The following is a 19969-nucleotide window of genomic DNA, read 5'->3' as shown; positions in this document are numbered from 1 at the left end:
ATGGGGGGAGAGGCACAGATGGGGGAGATGGGGGGAGAGATAGTCACAGGGGGGCACAGAGGGGGGGGGCACAGGGGGAGGCACAGAGGGAGGGAGATAAGGGGGGGATAGGCACAGAGGGGGGGCACAGGGGGAGAGGCGCAGGGGGAGAGGCACAGATGGGGGGAGAGGCACAGATGGGGGGAGATGGGGGGAGAGATAGGCACAGGGGGGCACAGAGGGGGGGCACAGGGGGAGGCACAGAGGGAGGGAGATAAGGGGGGGGATAGGCACAGAGGGGGGGGAGAGATAGGCACAGGGGGGGGGCACAGATGGGGGGAGATGGGGGGAGAGATAGGCACAGGGGGGCACAGAGGGGGGGGCACAGAGGGGGGGGGGCACTGGGGGAGGGAGATAAGGGGGGATAGGCACAGGGGGGGAGAGATAGGCACAGAGGGGGGGGGGACACAGGGGGGCACAGATGGGGGGAAGATAGGCACAGAGGGGGGGCACAGGGGGGGGGAGAGGCGCAGGGGGAGAGGCACAGATGGGGGGAGAGGCACAGATGGGGGGAAGGCGCAGGGGGGAGAGGCACAGATGGGGGGAGATGGGGGGAGAGATAGGCACAGGGGGCACAGAGGGGGGGCACAGGGGGAGGCACAGCGGGGGGGGCACTGGGGAGGGAGATAAGGGGGGGGATAGGCACAGAGGGGGGGAGATAGGCACAGAGGGGGGGGACACAGGGGGGGGGGGAGGCACAGATGGGGGAGATGGGGGGAGAGATAGGCACAGGGGGGCACAGAGGGGGGGGCACAGAGGGGGGGGGGGCACTGGGGGAGGGAGATAAGGGGGGGATAGGCACAGAGGGGGGGGAGAGATAGGCACAGAGGGGGGGGGGGACACAGGGGGGCACAGATGGGGGGAAGATAGGCACAGAGGGGGGGCACAGGGGGGGAGAGGCACAGGGGGAGAGGCACAGATGGGGGGGAGAGGCACAGATGGGGGGAGATGGGCACAGAGGGGGGAAGATGGGCACAGAAGGGGGGAAGATGGGCACAGAGGGGGAGATAGGCACAGAGAGAGAGACATAGCGGGGGGGGGGGCACAGAGGGGGGGGGCACTGGGGGAGGGAGATAAGGGGGGATAGGCACAGAGGGGGGAGAGATAGGCACAGAGGGGGGGGACACAGGGGGGCACAGATGGGGGGGGAAGATAGGCACAGAGGGGGGCACAGGGGGCGAGAGGCACAGGGGGGAGAGGCACAGATGGGGGGAGAGGCACAGATGGGGGAGATGGGGGGGGGAGAGATAGGCACAGGGGGGGCACAGAGGGGGGGGGCACAGAGGGGGGGGCACTGGGGGAGGGAGATAAGGGGGGATAGGCACAGATGGGGGGAAGATAGGCACAGAGGGGGGGCACAGGGGGGGAGAGGCACAGGGGGGAGAGGCACAGATGGGGGGAGAGGCACAGATGGGGGAGATGGGGGGAGAGATGGGCACAGAGGGGGGGCACAGGGGGAGGCACAGAGGGGGGGGGGCACTGGGGAGGGAGATAAGGGGGGATAGGCACAGAGGGGGGGGAGATAGGCACAGAGGGGGGGGGGACACAGGGGGCGCACAGATGGGGGGAGGCACAGATGGAGGGAGATGGGGGGAGAGATAGGCACAGGGGGCACAGAGGGGGGGGGGGCACAGGGGGAGGCACAGAGGGGGGGGGCACTGGGGGAGGGAGATAAGGGGGGGATAGGCACAGAGGGGGGAGAGATAGGCACAGAGGGGGGGGGGGACACAGGGGGCACAGATGGGGGGAAGATAGGCACAGAGGGGGGGGCACAGGGGGGAGAGGCGCAGGGGGAGAGGCACAGATGGGGGAGAGGCACAGATGGGGGAGATGGGGGGAGAGATAGGCACAGGGGGGCACAGAGGGGGGGGGGGCACAGGGGGGAGGCACAGAGGGAGGGAGATAAGGGGGGATAGGCACAGAGGGGGGGGAGAGATAGGCACAGAGGGGGGGGCACAGATGGGGGGAGATGGGGGGAGAGATAGGCACAGGGGGGCACAGAGGGGGGGCACAGAGGGGGGGGGCACTGGGGGAGGGAGATAAGGGGGGATAGGCACAGAGGGGGGGGGAGAGATAGGCACAGAGGGGGGGGACACAGGGGGGCACAGATGGGGGGAAGATAGGCACAGAGGGGGGCACAGGGGGGAGAGGCGCAGGGGGGAGAGGCACAGATGGGGGGAGAGGCACAGATGGGGGAGATGGGGGGAGAGATAGGCACAGGGGGGCACAGAGGGGGGGGGGGCACAGGGGGAGGCACAGAGGGGGGGGGCACTGGGGGAGGGAGATAAGGGGGGATAGGCACAGAGGGGGGGGAGATAGGCACAGAGGGGGGGGGGGACACAGGGGGGGAGGCACAGATGGGGGGAGATGGGGGGGAGAGATAGGCACAGGGGGGCACAGAGGGGGGGGGCACAGAGGGGGGGGCACTGGGGGAGGGAGATAAGGGGGGGATAGGCACAGAGGGGGGGGAGAGATAGGCACAGAGGGGGGGACACAGGGGGGGCACAGATGGGGGGAAGATAGGCACAGAGGGGGGGCACAGGGGGGGAGAGGCACAGGGGGGAGAGGCACAGATGGGGGGAGAGGCACAGATGGGGGAGATGGGCACAGAGGGGGGGGGAAGATGGGCACAGAAGGGGGGAAGATGGGCACAGAGGGGGGGAGATAGGCACAGAGAGAGAGACATAGCGGGGGGGCACAGAGGGGGGGGGGCACTGGGGGAGGGAGATAAGGGGGGGATAGGCACAGAGGGGGGGAGAGATAGGCACAGAGGGGGGGGACACAGGGGGGCACAGATGGGGGGAAGATAGGCACAGAGGGGGGCACAGGGGGGCGAGAGGCACAGGGGGGAGAGGCACAGATGGGGGGAGAGGCACAGATGGGGGGAGATGGGGGGAGAGATAGGCACAGGGGGGCACAGAGGGGGGGGGCACAGGGGGAGGCACAGAGGGGGGGGGCACTGGGGGAGGGAGATAAGGGGGGATAGGCACAGAGGGGGGGAGATAGGCACAGAGGGGGGGGGACACAGGGGGGCACAGATGGGGGGAGGCACAGATGGGGGGAGATGGGGGGAGAGATAGGCACAGGGGGCACAGAGGGGGGGCACAGGGGGAGGCACAGAGGGGGGGGCACTGGGGGAGGGAGATAAGGGGGGATAGGCACAGAGGGGGGGAGATAGGCACAGAGGGGGGAGAGATAGGCACAGGGGGGGGACACAGGGGGGCACAGATGGGGGGAAGATAGGCACAGAGGGGGGGCACAGGGGGGAGAGGCACAGGGGGGGAGAGGCACAGATGGGGGGGAGAGGCACAGATGGGGGGGAGATGGGCACAGAGGGGGGGGAAGATGGGCACAGAAGGGGGGGGGAAGATGGGCACAGAGGGGGGGGGGAGAGGCACAGAGAGAGAGACATAGCGCAGAGGGTGGAGGATTTTCCCTCTAAATGACACGAAAAAATTCTGTCACATACTCAGTCACAAGACACGTGCCTGGCTGCAATAGTGCATTGTGAGTGACGTCAGCAGCAGGCACTGAGCCCGTGCCCAGGCAGCAGCAGGCCAACAGAAATTTCAAATCATTGTTGGCTGACTGCAGCAGCAGTAGTACAGATTCGACAGGCCAAACCCAATGAGTATAGTTGGTCACGAATGTTTGATCTTGAACAGAACCAACAACATCAATCAACATGTCTCAATCAAAATTGTACAGAAAAGAGTGGGAGTCTGTAGCTGAACAAATGTCAAATCTTATTTTTTGCCGAGCTGGCCAGTCAATTTGAGTAATGTTATTGTGTATTCTACGTAATGACGCAGTTTTACATTAGCACGCAATGACATCACAACGTCATTTAGCAACTTTTAGCAACAAATCACTGTTATATTATTAGAAAAACCCTACTCTGCCCCCCTTCCTCCTGAGAAGTGATCAGCAGTCATACCACACTCTGAGCCCACCCGCCACCTGTCCTCTACCATTACAGCCCACTGAAAGGAGACGGGAAACTGTGGAAATGTGTATATTTGCATAGCAAATCGGTCATACCAGACTGTTTAATTAAATAGAAGGTTCCGGATCTCCTCTCTGACACCAGCCTGAAACATGTGACCTCACAGTATACCTACAGTCTGAGCCGAATGCTTAAGAACTATTAGAGAAGAATCAACACACTTCACAATCACTACTATAATCTAAAACGTTACACTCACAACGTTCACATTGCCAGAGACGTTGGAAAACAATGAGCAGACAGCTGTGAATATCAGAACAAATAAAAATGGTAATATCCTGAATGTGGAGCTTATACAGACACACAGGAAGTGTGCTGTAGAGAGAGCTCCATGACTACACCCAGGAAACCCCTACAGTCTCCCAATGATGGCCCACGGTTTAGTTGCTGCTGTGTGAGTGAGTGAGTGAGTGAGTGAGTGAGTGAGTGAGTGAGTGAGTGAGTGAGTGAGTGAGTGAGTGAGTGAGTGAGTGAGTGAGTGAGTGAGTGAGAGAGAGTGTGAGAGAGTGAGAGAGAGAGAAAAAAATGTGAGTTCTGTCTGAGGAGAACAGGGCAGGTGAGGCTACAGAAATGTGTCGGTTATTCAGCTGACTGCTCTTCCCCTTTTCAACTGAGTCAGTCCAGCTTGGACAAAACATTTCTCAGAAACAGATAGAACACGTGGTTTCCATGGACACAGAGGTGGTACAGCTCCTTGGAAACGTCACTAAACTGTTTAGTAAAATAGGAGGTTCTAGATCCCATTGCGGTCCCTCTAACACCAGTCTGAAACACGAGACCTCACAGTAGCTACTGCTCATTGCAGTGCAATAAGTGGGCTGCTCTACTTGCCCATTGTTGGGTTGTAGCTTGAAATACACTTATTCACGTTACCATACTAGACCTTATTGGTGCTTTACATGTATAAGGAATGTATATGTTAGGGCCAATGGAGGGTGGATAACAACTAGGTGTATGGACAGTTACTGACTGACACAATGGAGTGCAGAAAGCTTACATTATGCCAAAACATGCTATTGATAAATGTCTTGGCTCGTAAAGAGGGAGGCACAGGGCAACAGTCTTGTTTCAGTCACTGATAAGGTAGGACAGTCGTAGAGTAGTGAGGAATTCGGCCTGAGGTCAGGTCAGATGAAGTGGGAAGGAACAGTCCTATTGCACACACACACACACACACACACACACACACACACACACACACACACACACACACACACACACACACACACTTCGACTCCCAGGAAGGTTCTAGCATCAGGCAGGGCCATGACTACACCAGTGAGAGGAACCCATTAAGTAGCAACAGAGATGTATTGGCTGTCTCGACGTGCAAGGAGTTGACTCCACCTAGTCCGAGGGTATAAATACAGAGCATTCAGAAAGTATTCAGACCCCTTGACTTTTCCCACATGTTACGTTACAGCCTTATTCTAAAATGTATTAAATAAATAAAATCCTCATCAATCTACACACAATACCCTATAATGACAAACGTATAAAAATAAAAACATACCTTATTTACATAAGTATTCAGACCCTTTGCTATGAGTCCTGAAATTGAGCTCAGGTGCATCCTGTTTCCTTTGATCATTCTTGAGATGTTTCTACAACTTGATTGGCTTTCACCTGTGGTAAATTCAATTGATTGGACATGATTTGGAAAGGTACACCTGCCTATATAATATCCCACAGTTGACGGTGCATGTCAGAGCAAAAACCAAGCCATGAGGTTGAAGGAATCGGCCGTAGAGCTGAGACAGGATTGTGTTGAGGCACAGATCTGCGAAAGGCTACCAAAACATTTCTCCATCATTCTTAAATGGAAGAAGTTTGGAACCACCAAGACTCTTCCTGGTGCTGGCCACCCGGCCAAACTGAGCAATCGGGGGAGAAGGGGCTTGGTCATTGACGTGACCAAGAACCTGATGGCTACTCTGACAGAGCTCCAGAGTTCTTCTGTGGAGATGGGGGAACCATCCGGAAGGACAAACATCTCTACAGCACTCCACCAATCAGGTCTTTATGGTAGAGTGGCCAGACAGAAGCCACTCTTCAGAAAAAGGCACATGACAGCCCGCTTGGAATTTTACAAAAGGCACCAAAAGACTCTCAGACTATGGGGGAGGATCAGGATCTAGGAAATGATTAGTAAAGGGACTTCATACTTATTTAAATGTGATATTTTCAGTGTATTTTTAAATAAAATTGCAAACATTTCTAAAAACCTTTTTTTGCTTTGTCGTTCTGGGGTATTGTGTGTAAATTGATAAGGGGAGAAAAACATTGACTCAATTTTGGAATAAGGCTGTAACGTAACAAAATGTGGAAAAAGTCCAGGGGTCTGAGTAACAACAAAAAAGCAGCTAAACACTGCAAAACCATTTCCAAATGTTTTACATGAAAGTAGGGAGGAAATTGTTTTGCATTCCGTCCAACTTTGTGCTGGAACACAAGAGAAAGTCGACAATCAACAGTCACTTCGAATCAGCAAAGCATATGAGAATATCAGAACATTTCCCACATCAGAGGCAGAGCACCATGACTGAAGTGGTAGCAGGGAACACGTGGCAAAGCTCTGAAATAACAATAAAACATATATCCTTACTGTGAAACTCTTACAAATTAGTCAGAACAAGACTACCTTAATCGGGGAGAAAGGGGTCGAGGTAATGAAACACATGGTTTCCAGGTGTTTAATGCCATTCCATTTGCTCCGTTCCGCACATTATTATTACTAGCTGTCTCTCCTCTCAGCAGCCTCCACTGTGTCACATATAATCAGACCACATCCCCGCCCACGCTCCTGCCAGTCTCCACTATATAAAGTAGAAGCTGAATGCAAGAGCTGTTGGATGAGTTGCTAGTTGTTACGGGTATCAACGCACGAGAGACCTAACTGACAAACTCACGGGATTTAGGAAATAAATTATGATACACAATTTACATTTTTAGGACGAAAATTACACTTCACTATTTTCTATGTTTGCCGAGACATCCGAAAATTTCCACCGACATCGTAATCTTCAACCGGCGAGGACAGTTAAGAAAACCGGGAAAATTCCGTGCACGCAGGTAAGGTTGAAGCGGAAATGAGCTGAAGAAACAATCAGTGGCGTCAGTTCAGCTAAACCTAGGTGTGTGTGTGTGTGTGTGTGTGTGTGTGTGTGTGTGTGTGTAGGCACATCAAAAACAAACAAATGACCCATTAATTATCACCACAATATTAGGTTTAAAGGTCTGTGGAACGGCATAATGTCAACCACTACTCAACGTCATCATAAATTTACTAATTTACTTGAGGAAAGCTCATACGGCGCATCATGAAATAACACACTCAATCAAGTAACAAGAAGGCTGGCTTCAAATGCCGACATACATCGGCGGCAGGTGAGTTTGAAGAAGTAACTTTACACCATAAAATGTCACCTTTAGATGAACGGGATTAGTTTTACTAGGGGAGGCCGGATGATGTAATTATGTGCACGAGCAAAACCCCACATCTGTAATGTTAGTCCCGTCCGGATCTGCCATGCCAGTCATTTGTACACGGCAGAAGAGTAACAATTCCAGACAGAATAACCTACTGTTTTTTGGAGCGAAAAAAATTCAAGTCCTCTGATAATAGACTACTAGTCCCGTGTGAAACGATGTTCATGTGTTTTGAGAGACATGTCAAAGTTTAACCGGTGTTACTCGCGGTTTGCGTAAGAAAATAACTGTTTCGACCAATTTAACGAAGTGCTGCGCAAAGCCAATACCGTTATATGAAGGGCATACTTTCACAGTGAATGCTTAATACGTTTTGTGCGAATGAATTGAACATAGGCGCAATATTGTTGTATGATTTTAGTTAGCTATTTAATGCAACTCTTGTTGTTAATAGATCGCAAAGCAGCATACAACTGAGCTAAACGTTTGGAAATGACAAGTCTACTTTCTCATCCATAGCCTTAAAAGGTCATATCAAGTGCAAGTGCGCTGTTTGGGTCACATGTGAAGGCTGGGGGGCATTTAGGACGTCTTCTACTGCGGATCGCTAAAATAGCCTAATGAGTATGAGCACACTTCCACCATTCAAATATAATGGCGATACTGTAATGAAACAGCAGGGAGCAGGTCTCGAGCTTCGAGCCCGAGGTCCGGCGCGCTATCGACTGTTCCGCAAAAGCATGTTCAAGCGGCAGTCGATTTACGCGCTTATAAAAACCAGGGTCGTTACAATATTATTCCATATACTAGTTAAACTAGCTGGAGTTGTCTGTGTAGACTGTTGTCGCCTAGAATAACGAGGCAGTTTGGTCAACTAAGACTGTCCGAATCATCCTCTGGAATAACTAACCATTCTGGCGTAATAATTACATAACCAAAATGCTCTAGTAATACTAGTGTAACCGGTGCTGTACTGCACCGCTGTAACTCTGCGTTGTGTGTGGTTGATTGAGACTATAGACGTGGACTTTGGAGATCAGGTAGTTTTAATTAAGCAGAATTCACTCTGCATCCTGCATCTACACCCAAAAGAAAATAAAACATTTGTAGAGCACATACATTCTGCGAATCGTCGCCTCCTTCTACAGCGGATGCACAATACAAGGGACTGGGATCATTCGAGGAGCTAGCCATCGTTCACACATACAATAGCCTGTGGGGGCAGTATTTTCATTTTTGGAGAAAAAAAACTTCCCCGTAGTAAACGGGATATTTTGCCTGGACAAGAAGTACACACTCCCCTACTCCCAGCATGCATAATAACAAATCAACATGACATATTAATATATAAACCTGGTGAAATTCACACAGTACTTTAACAACTATTACACTAGTACCGTGTGAAATGGGTTCTTATGCAATCTACTCATTACATTAGGAATAGTAGCCTATACTTACATTAGCCTGCAAATGCGATGATGGATGCATGCAATCCTCCTATGACGGATCGGACCATTAAAAAAAAAAAATAATAATAATCGCCTAAAATGACATACCCAAATCTAACTGCCTGTAGCTCAAGACCTGAAGCAAGAATATGCCTATTCTTGATACTATATGAAAGGAAATACTTTGGAATTTGTGGAAATGTGAAATTAATGTAGGAGAATATAACACATTAGATCTGGTAAAAGATAATACAAACAAAAAAGCATACGTTTTCTATATACATTTTTTTTTTTTTGCATCATATTTGTAATGCAGAGAGCGGCCAGACAGTGATGTGGGATTCTAGGTGTAATTTAGAAGTTTCAGACTGATCCATTGAAGAACTACATTACTAAACAATATTTTGTATCAAGTCTGCCAGGTGTCCTTTACGAGTTTGCCCAAATGTGCCGAATTGGTCAATCAAATAACATTTTATTTGTCACATGTGCCGAATACAAAAGGTACCTTACAGTGAAATGCTTACTTACAAGCCCTTAAACAACAATGCAGTTTTAAGAAAAAATACCACAAAAAAAGTAACAAATAATTCAAGAGCAGCAGTAAAATAACAATAGCAAGGCTATATACAGGGGTACCGGAACAGAGTCAATGTGCAGAAGCACCGGTTAATTGAGGTAATATGTACATGTAGGTAGAGTTAATAAGTGAATATGCATAGATAATAAACATAGTAGCAGCAGTGTAAGAGGGGGGAGGCAATGCAAATAGTCTGGGTAGTCATTTTATTAGATTTTCAGTCATCTTATGGCTTGGGGGTAGAAGCTGTTTAGAAGCCTCTTGGACCTATACTTGGCGCTCCGGTACTGCTTGCCGGGCTGTAGTAGAGAGAACAGTCTATGACTGGGAGGCTGGAGTCTTAGGTTTTGTTGTTCTCTTCACGACTGTCTTGGATTATGTTAGTTTGTTGGTAAGGTGGACACCAAGGAACTTGACGCTCTCAACCTGCTCCACTACAGCCCGGTTGATGGGAAAGGGGGTGTGCTCGGTCCTCCTTTTCCTGTAGTCCACAATCATCTCCTTTGTCTTGGTCACATTGAGAGGTTGTTGTCCTGGCACCACATGGCCAGGTCTCTGACCTCCCTATAGGCTGTCTTGTCATTGTCATTGATCAGGCCTACCACTGTTGTGTCATTGGCAAACTTAATGATGGTGTTGGAATTGTGCCTGGCCATGCAGTCATGAATCAACAGGGAGTAAAGGAGGGGACCGAGCACGCACCACTGAGAGGCCCCTGTGTTGAGGATCAGAGTGGCGGATGTGTTGTTACCTGCCCTTACCACCTGGTGGCGGCCCGTCAGGAAGTCCAGGATCAAGTTTGCAGAGGGAGGTGTTTAGTCCTAGTGTCCTTAGCTTAGTGATGAGTTTTGTGGGCACTATGGTGTTGAACGGTGAGCTGCAGTCAATGAATAGCATTCTCACATAGGTGTTCCTTTTGTCCAGGTGTGAAAGGGCAGTGGAGTGCAATAGAGATTGCGTCTTCTGTGGATCTCTAGGGGCAGTATGCAAATTGGAGTGGGTCTAGGGTTTCTGGGATAATGGTGTTGATGTGAGCCATGACCAGCCTTTCAAAGTACTCCATGGTTACAGACGTGAGTGCTACGGGTCTGTAGTCATTTAGGCAGGTTACCTTAGTCTTTTTGGGCACCGGGAATATGGTGGTCTGCTTGAAACATATTAGTATTACAGACTCTGTGTTAGTATAATTTAATTATGCCAATGTGCTTTCATCAATTGAAAGCCCTTAATCTATTTTATGAGAATTTGTAAGATTTCTTGTTTGCATAAAATAGACGCAGACCAGTCTTTCAATAATAGGTAATAGAATTTATTCTCGGAGCGCGCTACCACTCAAACACATGCATCAGTTTATATATAGATCATGACGTCATTTTACTGCTTTAACAGAATCCCCTCCTCTCGACCGGGACACAGTAAGGTGAAAAGTTCATTCTAACTTACTAACACACTCCCAGATAACTTTTGACCCCTCAACATTATCGATCACCACTGAACTGACAGTTATAATTAACAGCAAACCTAGGAATGCACTCACTGCCTTATCTAAAAACCCCAGAGCTCAGTTTCAGTTGGGTCAACCATAGGCTAACGACCTTATGTGTTTACACAGTCCACAACCCATTTCTTCCTGCCTAGTTGGAATGGTGTTCATTAACATTTTATTACTCCTTGTCCTGTCACACAATTTCTTCTTAGGAACTCATATTGTCTATTACTTATACAACAGAAAATAAGCTTACCTAGATACAATTCTATTTAAAATGGGGATATTGTTTATTCATTTATCCATAATAAATCCATAATGAATTCAACACTCCGACAGGGAGAGAATGAAAAATGTCAGTGAAGACACATGCAAGTTGGTCAGCGCATGCTTGGAGTACACGTCCTGGTAATGTGTCTGGCCCTGTGGCATTGTGAATGTTGACCTGTTTAAAGGTCTTACTCACATTGGCTATGGAGAACATGATCACACAGACATCTGGAACAACTGATGCTCTCATGCATGCTTCAGTGTTACTTGCCTCGAAGCGAGCATAGACGTTATTTAGCTCGTGTGGTAGGCTCGTGTCACAGGGCAGCTCACGGCTGTGCTTCCCATTGTAGTCTGTAATAGTCTGCAAGCCCTGCCACATCCAACGGGCATCGGAGCCAGTGTAGTACGATTCAATCTTTGCCCTGTATTGATACTTTGCCTGTTTGATGGATCGTCGGAGGGCATAGTGGGATTTCTTATAAGCTTCCGGGTTAGAGTCCCGCTGCTTGAAAGCGGCAGCTCTACCCTTTTGCTCGGTGCGGATGTTGCCTGTAATCTATGGCTTCTGGTTGGGATATGTACATACAGTCACTGTGGGGGCAACATCATCGATGCACTTATTGATGAAGCCAGTTACTGTGGTGTACTCCTCAATGCCATCTGAAGAATCCCAGAACATATTCCAGTCTGTGCTAGCAAAACGTCCCTGTAGCTTATTATCTGCTTCATCTGACCACTTTCTTATTGACTGAGTCACTGGTGCTTCCTGCTTTAGTTTTTGATTGTAAGCAAGAATCAGGAGGATATAATTATGGTCAGATTTTCCAAATGGAGGGTGAGGGGGAGCTTTGTATGCATCTCTTTGTTTGGAGTAAAGGTGGTCTCGAGTTTTTTTCCCCCTCTGGTTGCACATTTAACATGCTGGTAGAAATGAGGTAAAACGGATGAGTTTTTCTGCATTAAAGTCCCCGGCCACTAAGAGCACAGCCTCTGGGTGAGCATTTTCCTGTTTACTTATGGCTGTATATAGCTCATTGAGTGTTGTCTTATAGCCAGCATCGGTTTGTGGTGGTATGCAGCTTATCATGAGATACTCTACCTCAGGTGAGCAAAACAGAGACTTCCTTAGATTTTGTGCACCAGCTGTTTACAAATGCACATAGACCGCCACCCCTTGTCTTAGCAGATGCCGCTGTGCTATCCTGCTGAAAAAGCTGCAAACCTGCCATCTGTATGTTATTCATGTCGTTGTTCAGCCACAACTCGGTGAAACGTAAGATATTATAGTTTGTAACGTCCCGTTGGTAGGATATACATGATCATAGTTTGTATATTTTATTATCGATTGATTGTACGTTGGCTAATAGGACCGATGGTAAAGGTAGATTACCTTCTCGGTGACGGATCCTAACAAGGCACCCAAATCTTTGTCCACAATACCTCTGTCTCTTTATCCTGCGAATTACGGGGATGAGGGCCTTGTAGGACGTCTGAAGTAAATATTTCCCGTCCAACTCGTTGATGGAAAATTATTCCTCCAGTATGGGGTGAGTAATCTCTGTCCTGATATATATAGAAGCACTTTTCGGTCATTAGACACAGTGGCAGAAAAATTATATACAAAATAATTTACAAACAACATGAAAAAATACACAATGGCACAATTGTTATAGGATCGTAAAACGGCAGCAATCTCCTTCGGAACCATTGTATTTCTCAATTTCTACATTTTCAAGTACATACAGTTGAAGTCCGAAGTTTACATACATTTAGGTTGGAGTCATTAAAACTTGTTTTTTTCAACCACATTTCTTGTTAATTAACATACTATAGTTTTGGCAGTCGGTTAGGACATCTACTTTGTGCATGAATCAAGTCATTTTTCCAACAATTGTTTACAGGCTGATTATTTCACTTATAATTAATTGATTCACAATTCCAGTGGGTCAGAAGTTTACATACACTAAGTTGACTGTCTTTAAACAGCTTGGAAAATTCCAGAAAATGATGTCATGGCTTCAGAAGCTTCTGATAGGCTAATTGACATCATTTGAGTCAATTGGAGGTGTACCTGTGGATGTATTTCAAGGCCTACCTTCAAACTCAGTGCCTCGTTGCTTGACATCATGGGAAAAATCAAAAGAATTCCGCCAAGACCTCAGAAAAATAATTGTAGACCTCCACAAGTCTGGTTCATCCTTGGGAGCAATTTACAAATGTCTGAAGGTACCACGTTCAGCTGTACAAACAAGAGTATGAAAGTATAAACACCATGGGACCATGCAGCTGCCATACTGCTCAGGAAGGAGATGCATTCTGTCTCCTAGATACGAACATACTTAGGTGCGAAAAGTGCATATCATCCCCAGAACAACAGCAAAGGACCTTGTGACGATGCTGGAGGAAACAGGTACAAAAGTATCTATATCCACAGTAAAACGAGTCCTATATCGACATAACCTGAAAGGCCGCTCAGCAAGGAAGAAGCCACTGCTCCATAACCGCCAATAGAAAGCCAGACTACGGTTGGCAACTGCGCATGGGACAAATATTGTACTTTTTGGAGAAATGTCCTCTGGTCTGATGAAACAAAAATAGAGCTGTTTGGCCATAATGACCATCGTTATGTTTGGAGGAAAAATGGGGAGGCTTGCAAGCCGAAGAACACCATCCCAAACGTGAAGCACGGGGTGGCAGCATCATGTTGTGGGGGTGCTTTGCTGCAGGAGGGACTAGTGCACTTCACAAAAAAGATGGCATCATGAGGGTGGAAAATTATGTGGATGTATTCAAGCAACATCGCAAGACATCAGTCAGGAAGTTGAAGCTTGATCGTCAATGAGTCTTACAAATGGACAATGACCCCAAGCATACTTCCAATGTTGTGGCAATATGGCTTAAGGACGGCAAAGTCAAGGTATTGGAGTGGCCATCACAAAGCCCTGACCTCAATCCTATAGAAAATTTGTCAGAACTGAAAAAGTGTGTGCGAGCAATGAGAACTACAAACCTGACTCACTTACACCAGCTCTGTCAGGAGGAATAGGCCAACATTCACCCAACTTATTGTTGGAACCTTGTGGAAGGCTACCCAAAACGTTTAACCCAAGTTCAACAATTTAAAGGCAATGCTACCAAATACTAATTGAGTGTATGAAAACTGCTGACCCACTGGGAATGGGATGAAATAAATAAAAGATGAAAAAAAAGCCTTCCCTCTACTATTATTCTGACATTTCACATTCTTAAAATAAGGTGGTGATCCTAACTGACCAAAGACAGGGAATTTGTACTAGGATTAAATGTCAGGAATTGTGAAACTGAGTTTAAATGTATTTGGCGAAGGTGTATGTAAACTTCCGACTTCAACTGTACATGTTGAACTTCCATCCTCACAGGCCAGGGACACAATGTATGAATTTATGGTTGGATCAGAATCACCATTTATAATCATTGGCCAGTACGGAGAATTAAATAAAACAAGTCCAAATCCCTATTTACATCCGTGGCTAATTTAGGAAAGGGACAATTTTAGTAAGCTAGCTACTCACCGGAGGACAACTACACAACAAGATGCAACAATTCCAAGATCTGTCAACGTTTGGCTTCTAATGTGTTGTGATTGGTGTGAAGCCAAATCCAAACTGGCTTCCCTTGACACTTCTTGTGGTGCACCAGGACCATTCACAGCTGAGCTCACTCAGTTTAGTTCAATACTGATTGGCTATTATTAATTATTTTATTTTGATCAACAGAGGCCAAATGCTTGCTGGCTTCCCTTGTATTCAATAATATGGTGGCAACAATGTCATACTGTATGTATGAAACACAGAGTCAAAATAATGTAACTTCATGTTGTTTTTTTTCTTGGTCATTTTTGGGGGGAATACAGCCATGAATACACATCACTGTAAACTGTGCAAGCGCTGTCGGGTGAGAGCGGAGAAGGGCACACAGCAATGCAGCCAGTTGTTACGCAGAGAAACGCACTAGAGACCTAGCTGACAGACCCACAGGATTTAGGAAAGAAATGGGACTACATTATTTTTTAAATTTTAGGCAGGAAACGTGACAATTTTATTTTTGCAGAGACATCCAAGGACTGCTGCTGAGTTCCCTGGCGCGCAGAAATTCTAATCTTCAACCTGTGAGTACAGATAGGGACACCGGAATCATTCCAAGCAACTCAGGTGAGGTTAAAGCGGCAATCGGCAGTAGAAACAATATCCAAAAGTCAGCTCCGCCCCTGTTCGGGTAAAAATCTGAGGGATGGGGTTAGAGAAATGTAGCTACTGAAATTAAGACAGAGCTATGAGTGCAAGGACTTACCATCTGTGATTTCAAAATTATAGATTTAACCTAAATGATTTGAGGCTATATATTGTTTGTTTGTTTACATTTACTTTGTATGCAAACATTGGCGTAAAACAAGTTTATATGTTTGGTTCTGATGGGATACAACAGTTGAACTAAGCGCATGAGGCATTTATAAGTTATATTAGCCAAGAACCTACAGTGGCTTGCGAAAGTATTCATCCCCTTTGGCATTTTACCCATTTTGTTGCCTTACAACCTGGAATTAAAATATATATTTTGAGGGATTGTATCATTTGATTTACACAACATGCCTACCACTTTGAAGATGCAAAATATGTTTTATTGTGAAACAAAGTCAATATATTGTAGAGCCACCTTTTGCAGCAATTACAGCTGCAAGTCTCTTGGGATATGTCTCTATGTTTGGCACATCTAGCCAATGGGATTTTTTTCCCATTCTTCAAGGCAAAACTTCTCCAGCTCCTTCAAGTTGGATGGGTTCCGCTGGTGTACAGCAATCTAAGTCCTACCACAGATTCTCAATTGGATTGAGGTCTGGGCTTTGACTAGGCTATTCCAAGACATTTAAATGTTTCCCCTTAAACCACTCGAATGTTGCTTTAGCAACAGACTGAAACAGGTTCCCATCAAGAATTTCCCTGTATTTAGCACCATCCATCATTCCTTCAATTCTGACCAGTTTCCCAGTCCCTGCCAATGAAATACATCCCCACAGCAGGATGCTGCCACCACCATGCTTCACCTTGGAGATGGTGTTCTCAGGGTGATGCGAGGTGTTGGGTTTGTGCCACACATAGCCTTTTCCTTGATGGCCAAAAAGCTACATTTTAGTCAAATCTGACCAGAGTACCTTCCATATGTTTGCAGAATCTCCCACATGCCTTTTGGAAAACACCAAACATGTTTGCTTATTTTTTTTTTTATGCAATTTTTTTTATGGCTGTACACTGTACTTTTGTTTATCCGATGCGAAACTGTGTTGTTTTTTTGTCACACTGCTGTGCTTTTATCTTAGCCAGGTCGCAGTTCTAAATGGGATCCTGTTCTCAACTGGCCTACCTGGTTAAATAAAGGTGAAATAAATCAAATAAAAAAGCCCAGCTCTATGGAGTGTATGGCTTAAAGTGGTCCTATGGACAGTTACTCCAATCTCCACTCCAGAGCTTTGTAGCTCCTTCAGGGTTATATTTGGTCTCTTTGTTGCCTCTCTGGTTAATGCCCTCCTTGCCTGGTCTGTGAGTTTTGGTAGGTGGCCCTCTCATGGCAGGTTTGTTGTGGTGCCATATTTTTTCAATTTCTTAATAATGGATTTAATGGTGCTCTGTTGCAGACTCTGGGGCCTTTCAGAACAGGTGTATGTATCTATACTGGGATCATGTGACACTTAAATAAAGTCCACCTGTGTGCAATCTAACTATGTGACTTCTGAAGGTAATTGGTTGCCCCAGATCTTATTTAGGGGCTTCAAAGCATAGGGGGTGAATACATATACATGCACCACTTTTCCATTAAAAATTGTATTTTTTATTTTTTACCCCTTTTTCTCCCCAATTTTGTGGTATCCAATTGTTTTAGTAGCTACTATCTTGTCTCATCCCTACAACTCCCGTATGGGCTCGGGAGAGACGACGGTTGAAAGTCATGCGTCCTCCGATACACAACCCAACACAATGAAATCCAAATAAGAATCCATTTAAATTACAGGTTGTAATGCAACAAAATATGAAAAATGCCAAGGGGGTGAATACTTTTGCAAGGCACTGTATAGATCAATAATTTACAAGTCCAAAAATGGATGTAGCAACTGCTGATAGCCCCTTTAAAGGAAAGTATAGACTATATAACTAGGCCTATGCATGTGTTTGTTGAATCATATCACAGGGTCGTACCAAATGGTCTCCTTTCTATTTGTTATTTTATTATAAAAGCTTAGTCCTGCAACTTCAAAAATGGCACGGGGTGAAAAAGCATCAGTCTTTCTCACACATTATGTAATTCCATAGAGCTGGTCCACATGCTGATTTGGGATTTGCGGCATCTTTAGGGAAATATAGTTGGACTGAGGTCAGGGGGATGCTGAAACCACGATAAAGTATTAGATATCTGTAGAGATTTATGGTGATTAATATACAACACAGAGAATATTCCCTGTATAAAACACCTGCTGGATATGTACTTCCCTACTTTTTACATAACAAAAAAAATCATTTTGTTAATCATCTTCTCCACAGCTCGAACAAATGGATTGGAGAGGTAAGAGAACATCCTCTCGTCAATATTTTGACCTCAGTTTTGCCGTCTTAGATTTCTCACCAGGGCTTTAAATATGCATCACCTCTGACTAAATGGCATGAACTGTAGTTGATCCCTGTCCTACCACTTCCCTGTTGTGATCTATAGTCAATTTTAAAAAGCACTATAGCCTGATATTAATTTGTTGATTTCCTATTATCATTTAATTTCAACTGCATTTTGATTTTTTTTACCAATAATGTCTGGAGCTGACATGGTATTGAAAATAACCCACATGCATGAGCTCTTGTTTGCTTTATTTCAGTTCCATTTCTCTGTGCAGTAGCATGTCTTGTGTCACTGGTGTCACAGTCTTGTGCCACAGGTGAGCTGTCCTCATACTGCTATGCATGTGTTCACAGTGTGTTCACTTATTTAGACTGACTTTTATTGGCATTGAAGTAGCTTTCCCTGACATAATAGCCTGACCAAATAGATTAAATCAGTGTAATATTATTATCAATCTCAGCGCCTGGCTGGAATGTTACTGTAATCTTCTCTACAGGAAGCCCATATAAGGGAGGCCATATTGAATAGCAATACATTTGAACCATCAGCCAGACAGTATGCTCTAGCTTGTCAACAATGAGGAAAAATACCTCGTCTGAATATTTACAAGGCCTCTGCTATATGGCACCCAGAGATCTCACCATTTAGTTAAAATTATACAGTTGTATTGTTAATTGTGGTGTACATTTTTAGTATAAATGTAAAACAAAAACCTCAATTGACACTTTTTTTTGTCTCTTGTTGTAATGATCTGCCTGATGAGTCTAGGCCCAAGCCTCCAAATGCTCTGTTAAAGTAATCCCTCTTCCCCCAGGTGGTGTGAATACATCTCTCTCTACAGCTCAGAGCAACTTATCTCTGTGTTTCATCTGCATGACTGAGAGGTGTCAAGATGTGAAAAAGATTTTCAATTCAATGAGCGATGACAAACTTTGGATGCAAGGTACTGAAACGTCTGCCCTTCTTGACTGTTCCCTGACCGCGTCTCCCTCTTCTGGGAAGTGTGTGCCATGTTTTGAGGACCGCAAGGTCAACATTGTGTGCCTTGACATGCCCAAGGATCTCAAACTGGACCTGGAGTGGGGCAGTGTTAGCATCTCCCTTTCCAACACTGAAGCTAGTGAGTACAACTTTGAGATGGTTTAGGTTTGACATGGGGGGGACAGAACCGTCACCATATTTTGGTGACACTGAATGTTTAATGCATGGTGCCGTTATAATTAAGGAAAGAGGGGGTGTGATATAGGGCCAATATACCATGGCTGGGGCATACCTAAGTGCTGTTCTTGCAGTGCCTTCGGAAAGTATTCAGGCCCCTTGACTTTTTCATATTTTGTTCTGTTACAGCCGTGTTATAAAATTGACGAAATAGCCCCCCCCCCCCCCTCCATCTACACACACTACCCAATAATGACAAAGCAAAAACAGGTTTCTAGAAATGTTTGCAAATGTATGGGGAAAAAAAGCTAATATCACATTTACATAAGTATTCAGATTCTTTACTCAGTACTTTGTTGAAGCACCTTTGGCAGCGACTACAGCAGGCCTGGGCAATTATTTAGAATATATACATTAGAATATATTTTTGCCATTGCGGGACAGAATCATATTACAGGATTATACATCATGTGTATGACTGATATATCTACTGTAAATCACATCCAGATATGATTCTTGTTTTACTTTTTTAACATGCACAGAAATAAACCACATCCATGTTCTCCTTTTGGTAGGTATATTGCTTATTAAACATGCAATGAACTACAGTGGTAAAATTACACTGCATTCGCACCACGGACAGAACTCTTGTTAACGGGGATGCACAAGAAAGAGTTGAACATTACATTTAAACTACTCAATCGGTGTGAGGAGTGAAGTCTCTGATGGGCATTGACGAGAGCAGTGAAGTCGGGTATAGTTTGACGTCGCTATGCGCAGGATTGCTGAGAGGCAGAGATGATCTGTGCCTTGACTTGTTATATTTAATCACTGAATGTCTGTTCACATACATAGGTTGACCCAAACAGTACAAACATCTTCTGAGCATGACATCTAGAGATGCATAGAAC

This window comes from Oncorhynchus masou, chromosome 17, assembly GCF_036934945.1.
Source record: "Oncorhynchus masou masou isolate Uvic2021 chromosome 17, UVic_Omas_1.1, whole genome shotgun sequence".
NCBI classification, from domain to species: Eukaryota; Metazoa; Chordata; class Actinopteri; order Salmoniformes; family Salmonidae; genus Oncorhynchus; species Oncorhynchus masou.
Note: the sequence above shows the minus strand (reverse complement) of the source record.